This window comes from Brienomyrus brachyistius, unplaced genomic scaffold, assembly GCF_023856365.1.
Source record: "Brienomyrus brachyistius isolate T26 unplaced genomic scaffold, BBRACH_0.4 scaffold916, whole genome shotgun sequence".
Classification (NCBI taxonomy): Eukaryota; Metazoa; Chordata; class Actinopteri; order Osteoglossiformes; family Mormyridae; genus Brienomyrus; species Brienomyrus brachyistius.
The window spans coordinates 23,853-31,310 of NW_026043191.1; positions in this window are offsets into that span (position 1 = coordinate 23,853).

Genomic DNA, 7,458 nt, shown 5'->3' on the forward strand with positions numbered 1-7,458 from the left:
GTTTCCCATTTGGCAGTCTGCTGGGTAGGACGGGGAAAAACAGCTCGCGCGGGGTGTTGACCGTGGCTTTGATCAGGCCAAAGTATTCATTCAGAGGCTTAAAATTCGAATGAATGATTTCCGGGTGCCCCACGGGGAATTCACATTTAGCCAGAGTGTACGGGTACAGCGACGTGAAATCCACGTAGCGGACGCGCTCTTGCCCCGTGACGTCGTAACGCAGGCGAATGGCCGACGTCCGACCCCCAAAAAGCGCTTCTCGCGGCCTTAGGGGCTCAGGGGGCTCAAAGTCTGACAGGAAACGCTGTACCTGTGGGTCGTGAGTTTTAGCGTGAGCCCATTCGTGTTCCCAGATGGATTCCACGTTCATATTAAACTCTTGGCGCAACGACTCGAGTTTTTCCCTTGTTTTAACGTACAGGGCACCGAAGCTCTCGCGGGTCAGGGGGCAGATATCGTGTTCGTTGTTGCAGGTAGGACAGCCGTGAAACTGACAGCCTAGAAACTCGAAAGCCCATTTCTCCCCCTCAATCTCGGCGTATCCGTCTAAGTGAAAGCGCCCCACACTCACTTCACCCCCGCGCAGCGCGTGTCGAATTTCGATGCCGCGCGCGCGCCCGATGAATTCCAGCCACTGGATGGACACGCTCGAATAACTTTTGTATTGCCTCCTGTAATCCCATACATCCGGGATCGCGATCGTATCTCTGGGCAGGAAATTTGTCCTGTAAACTAGCAACGCGGCCGAAGCGATGGTGGCCGCGGAGAAGGGATCGCAACCCGTGAGCGTTTTAAACTCCCGCAGGAAGCGCAAGCAGCCCTCTCTCAGAATCTCCACGTCGTTCTTACAGTAAGCGATCATCTCTTTGTGAAAATTAAAGGTCTGGTGCTTTACAGCGTCGTACCATTGATAAAACTTGTCGCGTTCTTTGGTGGACATTTGATCGGGCCCAAATTGATCGGGAGGGGGGTAGGGTCCCACGTAACTAAAGTTTTCCACGTCTGTGAAATGATGCGGAAAATAGCCTTTTCGCATCTGAGTCGAGCATCCCATCGCATCGGGGATTTTTCTCAACGGCATGCTTAGAAAGGAGTGACTGTCGATGTACCTCTGCTCAAACAGGCTGTCCAGGATGAGAATGATTTTATTCCCCTGCGATACCACACGCGGTTCCACGCCTTCCTTCACCATCGCGTTCAGTATGATGTAATTATCGAATGCCTTACCGTAGTGACTAATGAAACAGACGCCTCTATAACAGGGCGCCCTGAAATGTCTGAGAAACTGTAGCGCGCAGTTGGGCCCCTCGGCGGTCATTGTCTCGTTCTGATCGGAGATGGCGCAGACGTACACCGGGATATGGGTACCCGACCTCTGAGATGTTTCAAAGTCAAAAAACACATATTCGGTGGCCTTTTTACGCCCCTCACCCCTTTCGGCCCGTTCCCCTATGTTAGGCTTCTCGGGTGGATTTAGATAGCAGAGATGTGGGGTGGATATGTCTGACACGGCCGTGTGGAGTTTAGCGTCGCAGATATTACATTTTTCTGCTTTACACGAGTGCGGTTTTGGGTTCTCGGGAGTGAGGTAGTATCTGAGCCCGCAGGCTTTGCATTTTCTGAACTTGTCACAGGGGGTAGCGAGCTCCCCCCTAACTGGGCAGACCCTAGGCGTACGGTGGCGCTCAAAGCAGGTGTCATTTAAACATCTGAAATTACAACGCTCACATAGTATCGCCGGTGTGCTTTCACCTTCTCTGCAATTAGTCTGACAGACGCTACAAAATTTTTCGCATTGATGAGAGTGAGGCGAATCGTACCCTTTGAAACAGCTCGGGCAAACGTACCCCACGCCTAAGAAGCCCTTTACGCTTTTAATGCCGTAAAAATGCTGATTGTGTAAAAAGAAATACACCGCCCGTCTACCGTCGCTAGGCGTGGGTGTCTGGTAAATTTGGAGATTGTTTGAATAAGGTTGTTGATAATACACCACTGCTTTGCAATCAATGATTTTCTCGAAATTGATAATGTCATTCAAAGCGACTGCGTGATCGGGGGTGAATCCCGCTTTCTCCTGTAACTCCAGGCCGAGCTTTTCAGCCTCGGCGTCAGTAAAGTTTTCGTGCAGCAGATGCGCCAAGTTTATGGCGAAACACGCGTTGGTGTTGTTATTAATGATAAACATGTGTCTGGCTTTTTTAGAAATTATTTCTGAAGCTAACATGGTCTGTAGTTTACGTTTGTTCCCGCCGCCGCGTGGGATATTTATTACGTCTACGATTACTTCTAGGTTGGAATCGTTTAAAATCTCTTGATTAGACTGTACCAGGCGATCCAGCAGCTGCTGCAAGTCTGTCAGCTCCCCCACCCCATACCGTACAATTTGCGACAGCTCGTCGTTTAAAAAGTCAGCGCGCAGGGTGACCTGTATATAGGCTCCCCATACGGCGTAAGGAATCGCCTCATTCACAATATTTTGAAACCCCTCGATTACATTTTCATAGTACTCGCGGAAATTGCCTTCGTTTCTAGGTCGCGGGATATTTAGAATCCGCCTAATCTGTACGTTATTGAATCTGCGGCGATGAAGGACCCCGTCAGGCTGGGGATCCACGTCACCGACGGCACCGCCACCTTCCTGTTGAACATTTTCAAATTGTCCCAGCCCAAATTCATTTTCAATCTCCTCAGCATCGAGAAGAAATTCCACGTCTGACAAGGCCTCCCACAATTCAGAATCCGCGGGGGACCATGCGACCTCGTCGGTGGGGGGTAGCCCCGCTTCTGCTTCAGAACCCCTTTCATTTAACATGCTTGTTAATGTCTCTAAGGATGGGAGAAAACAGGGGTCCTGGGCCAGTGTTTCAGCAGACGCCGCTGGTGGCGAGTCGTGTTGAGCAGAGTAATCCGCATCATTTTCATTATTAGCATTGTTGATAATGGCTATTTCATTTAATAAGGCTTCGGGTATAGCCGCTGGGGGTGTTGCTCCGTCCATACCTGTTGATTCTCTCGCAGATTTTCTCTTGACCGGTCGGCGTAGTCTCTCTCTCTCTCTCGTACATAGAAAAAAAAAAAAAAGAGAATACCTATTATTAGAATGTTATTTTTTAATTGAATAGCATTTTTATAACAGGAATAAAAGAAATAATATACTTACCGGGTAAGGTCTCGATGAAACTTGTGGTTCTTTGGCTGGTACAAACTTTGGTAAGGAGGAAAAGGCCCCCCGCTCGACGTAATACAATTTAATTGTCTCTGTCACCCCATATCTGCACGGTCATGTATGACAAACAAAACTATAAACAGAATTTACTGGCGGGCAAATTGTCAGACTTGATGTATGACCAGGTGGTACGGCCTTGATGATGCTACTCGTGCCTGTGTAAGAAAATTATCTGTAATTTGGGACGTATGTGAAAACAAAACTTTAAACAGAATTTACTGGAGGGCAAAAGTGTCAGACTCGATGTATGGCCCGCGTGGCCGGGTAGGGGGGCGCCTCGATGGCCAGGTGGCACGGCCCTGCAGAATTTACTGGCGGACAAATTGACAGACTCGATGTATGTCTCGACTTATGACCTTTACAAATTGGCGCCATACGCCGATGTGATACAAACGCTCGCGTGAGGAAAAAACACACGGTCAAAACTAGCGCCGAGCGTTTTTATTGGACGATAGACCCTGCACCTCCTCCTCTCATTCTTTGCTCCAACTTTACCATTTTATCCCACAGTCTCTCACAGTTTCTCTCAGACTCGCGCAGCAGCACGCCTCTCAGCTCTCCCGCATCGCTCTCTCCGAGGATTATCCAAAGCCGTGCGGACCTTTCCGCGCTACCGCACCAGTATGTGAATAAGTCCTTTGCTGATTCTCCGAAGCCCGGGGACCTTACCACGCTACCGCACACCGTACGCTCGCGCTCCATCAGGTAACCCAGCCACGCTCACTCCCGCCCGCGCCCCACAAAATAATAATAATAATAACTTATTCAAATAACACACGCTCATAAGCACTCTCATCAATATCATTTTTAAAATAATACACACTCATAAGCACTCTCCTCAATATCATTTTAAAATAATAAACATTTAAAATAAGCATTTAAAATAATAAATAATTAAATCCAAATACCATTGCATCACTAACACAACCAACCCATGCCCCCTAAGCCACAATCATTTAAAATAATAAATAAATAATTAAATACAAATACCATTGCAGCAGTTACACAACCAACCCCCGGGGAAGAAGACAAAAAAAAATATTTAAATAAATAATTAAATCCACATGCTATTGCGTCAGTTACACAACCAAGCTCAACCCACTACAACATAAGCTCCGCCCACTGAACTTTTGAACGTGACCTTTGACCCGACCTGTCATTTTGACGAAAGCGGTATTGCATCTCTCTCTCATGTAACCACTAGTCTTAAAATTAATTACATCCAACAGTACATTTTTTAGTGTAGGTAAGTAGATGGATCGATAAAATTAAATAATTATTACAAATCACAAATAACTATTACAGTCATGGCCAAAAATATTGGCACTTGTGTCAAAAAACACACCCCTTCTCCTAGAAAATTGTTGCAATTACAGATGCTTTGCTATTGTCATATTAATTTCTCTTGTTGGCACTTGAAGAAAACAAAAAGAGGAAGAAGGAATAACAGGAATCGGAGACATTCCACGCAAAAGGGCACCTGTCCTTCTCATATTGTCTCAAAAACCCAAAGCCAGTCAGAGTGGTCTGGTGGTGGTTGTACACGCAAATAGGCCATTTGATCCATGCTGATCTTAGTCTTTCTCATGATGGTGGGTAAATCTGGGGTGGCTCTTGTGGTCCTCATATGAGGTCTTTGGTGCACATTAAGTGAAGCAGATACAGGCCACCCATTGTGTACCTCTGTGCCATTTAAATGGGCTTGCAATCTGAAGAGGTCTGAGGGCACAGTGATTTAACACTGGTCCACTTTTTCTTATGGCCTTGAGCCAGGTCATGACAATATCTTGTGTAGCACTAATGACGTAATGGCATCTGCTCATGTTATCTCATAACTTGAAGCTGTTTGTGCAGCACAACCCACACGGCACCAACAAGACATTGAGAACAATCCCAGCAGCCCTCGGCTCTCTTACCCAATGCTGTTATAAGGGGACCAAACTTCTTTAAATTTCGCTTTCACAGTGGCTTTTGAAAAAAATAAGCAAATCACGCAATGCTATTGAAATTATTAAAACATAGAGATTAACAGTCAGATATGTTTTGTGATTTTAAATGATGAAGTAATATATTGGATATAACATGAATGTATTTCTTATTTCTTTTTTTTTGGGTTTTCTGTGGTGAGAAATGAAAGCTACAGGCATGTAAATATTGCTTCCTGTAGTAACTTGTAAAATGTTCCTCATTGTTAACAATCACATTACATGTGAAGGTGTCAGTCAGTGGAAACGCATAGTGAGGCACGCTGGCCAACCATTGTATTCATTCAGGACCAGCCCATCAAGTAAAGGTTTCAGCACCACGGACAGTGACCTGTGTTAAACTGACCTCAGGTTCCTACATTGGCTCTATGGAATTTTCTGTAAATAATGAAATGCCACTGGCCCCCTACATGCGGAAATGTTTCCCCCTCCCCCAGACTTCTTCAGAGAGCTTTGGAGGACATTGTCTGCACGCTACCAGAGGCAACTAAGAATGTGCTTGAGTTGGGAGGAGGCAGTAGTCCCCATTTTTCCCTCCTGCTGTAGAGGGTCATCGGGAGGAGGTGGGTTTGCTGCTCTCTTTCGTGTCTCCTCAGCAGGTGGCTCTTAGAGATTTGTCTGAGAAAGGTCTGTTCCAGGTTTGTGTTAAAGTGCTGCATTTTCGGGCACTGAGTGGACTGGCAGATTCTAGGTGGTCAGGTTTGTTGAGGCCTGGATCTTCCCCGCAGGGATGTTGGAGGTCCCTGTACAAGCCCCCCATTGAGAAGCACACGGTGGATCTTCAGTGGCAGATTGTACACGGGGCAGTGGCCACAAATATGCTTATTATCGTTCATCATTGTTTGTGTCAGTAACGATAACATAAACACGGGTAGGCACCAGGAGAACATCATTGGCTCTTGCATCGATTACTTTTCCCGTAACACCCTTTAGATTGTTTCCCTGAAGGGCAGCAAACCGACAATTTCGGTGTGATTGAGCTGATCACGTGTGCATGGGGAGGGAATGCGGACCACATGACCTTCCCGGCGAGCTCAGCGCATCCAGCATCGCTTCGCAAATACTGCGATTATTGCTATCGAAAATGCTCAGAGCGCTTTACTTTATTATTCACATTGACAGAAATGTGCTTCATTACTTAAAATCATTACGGTTATAGGGGTTTTATTTGCTAAAACAGGCGCTCCGCCGGCGTAGCCATTTTTAAAGGGGCGTCGGCGTGGGTGCGCATGCGCCAAACGCCGGACTAGCGATCGTCCATTCCGACCCGCGTTGTTCAAACAGGGCAGTCGCATGTGTCGGAGCTCCAGGATCGTTTCGTCCTATTTCTTCTAAAAGTTTGCCGCTTACATGCTTTCTCAAACCTGGTAAATATAACTAAAGTCTTTCGTGTTGGTTAAATGTAATGAGTGATCGCTTCTTTTAAAACGACGGGCTTGTTTGTTGTTTTCGCTTGTTTAAATTTGCTGTTCTGCTGCTTCTTTCGGGCATGTTTGTTTAAATTCACACTGCTTTTCTTTTAAAATAACACTAAGGGTTTTCTTCTTTAACACACTTGGTGCTTTCTTCTTTTAAAACATTTGGGCGCTTTCTTTTAAAATACGCCGCGGCGCTTACTAACAACACAGGGCCGGACGGACGCCCCCTCTGAACGTGTATGCGCTAGCTTGCCATTATCCTGTTCTATGTTTTATTATTATTATTTACCTTAAAAACGTAATTAAAAAAGCACATTAATAAAATACATGTAATGTATTTTTATTCTATTAAAGTTTAATCTCCCAAACCCCCCTATCTGCAACACGTGGCATAAGCATGTATTGATACCATATATGGGCATAAACCCTCGACCAATCAGCATCAAGGATAAGCCACTTCCTCTTATGACGTCAGAAGCGGAGAATTAAGCTCCGCCCAAGGTACCACATAATATTTTTTCACATAAATATATAAAATGTACATATACAGGGGAGAGGGAAAGCCCCCCCCCCCAATCAGGATTACATTTAGTTATATTCTAGCCAGAGAGAAAATGTATAATACTATATTTTTCGTGTTTAATCAGCTCACTGAACACAGGCATTTATTTTTGTCAAACATACAGTACTGTGCAAAAGTCTTAGGCAGTCCAAAGAAATGTTTAAAGCTGTTTATCTGGGTAGCAAGTGTACTTTGGCTTAGAACAAAAAATACAATTTAACATTAGAACGTGTGCAAATTAAGAGTAACACAATAAAAACTAGTAAT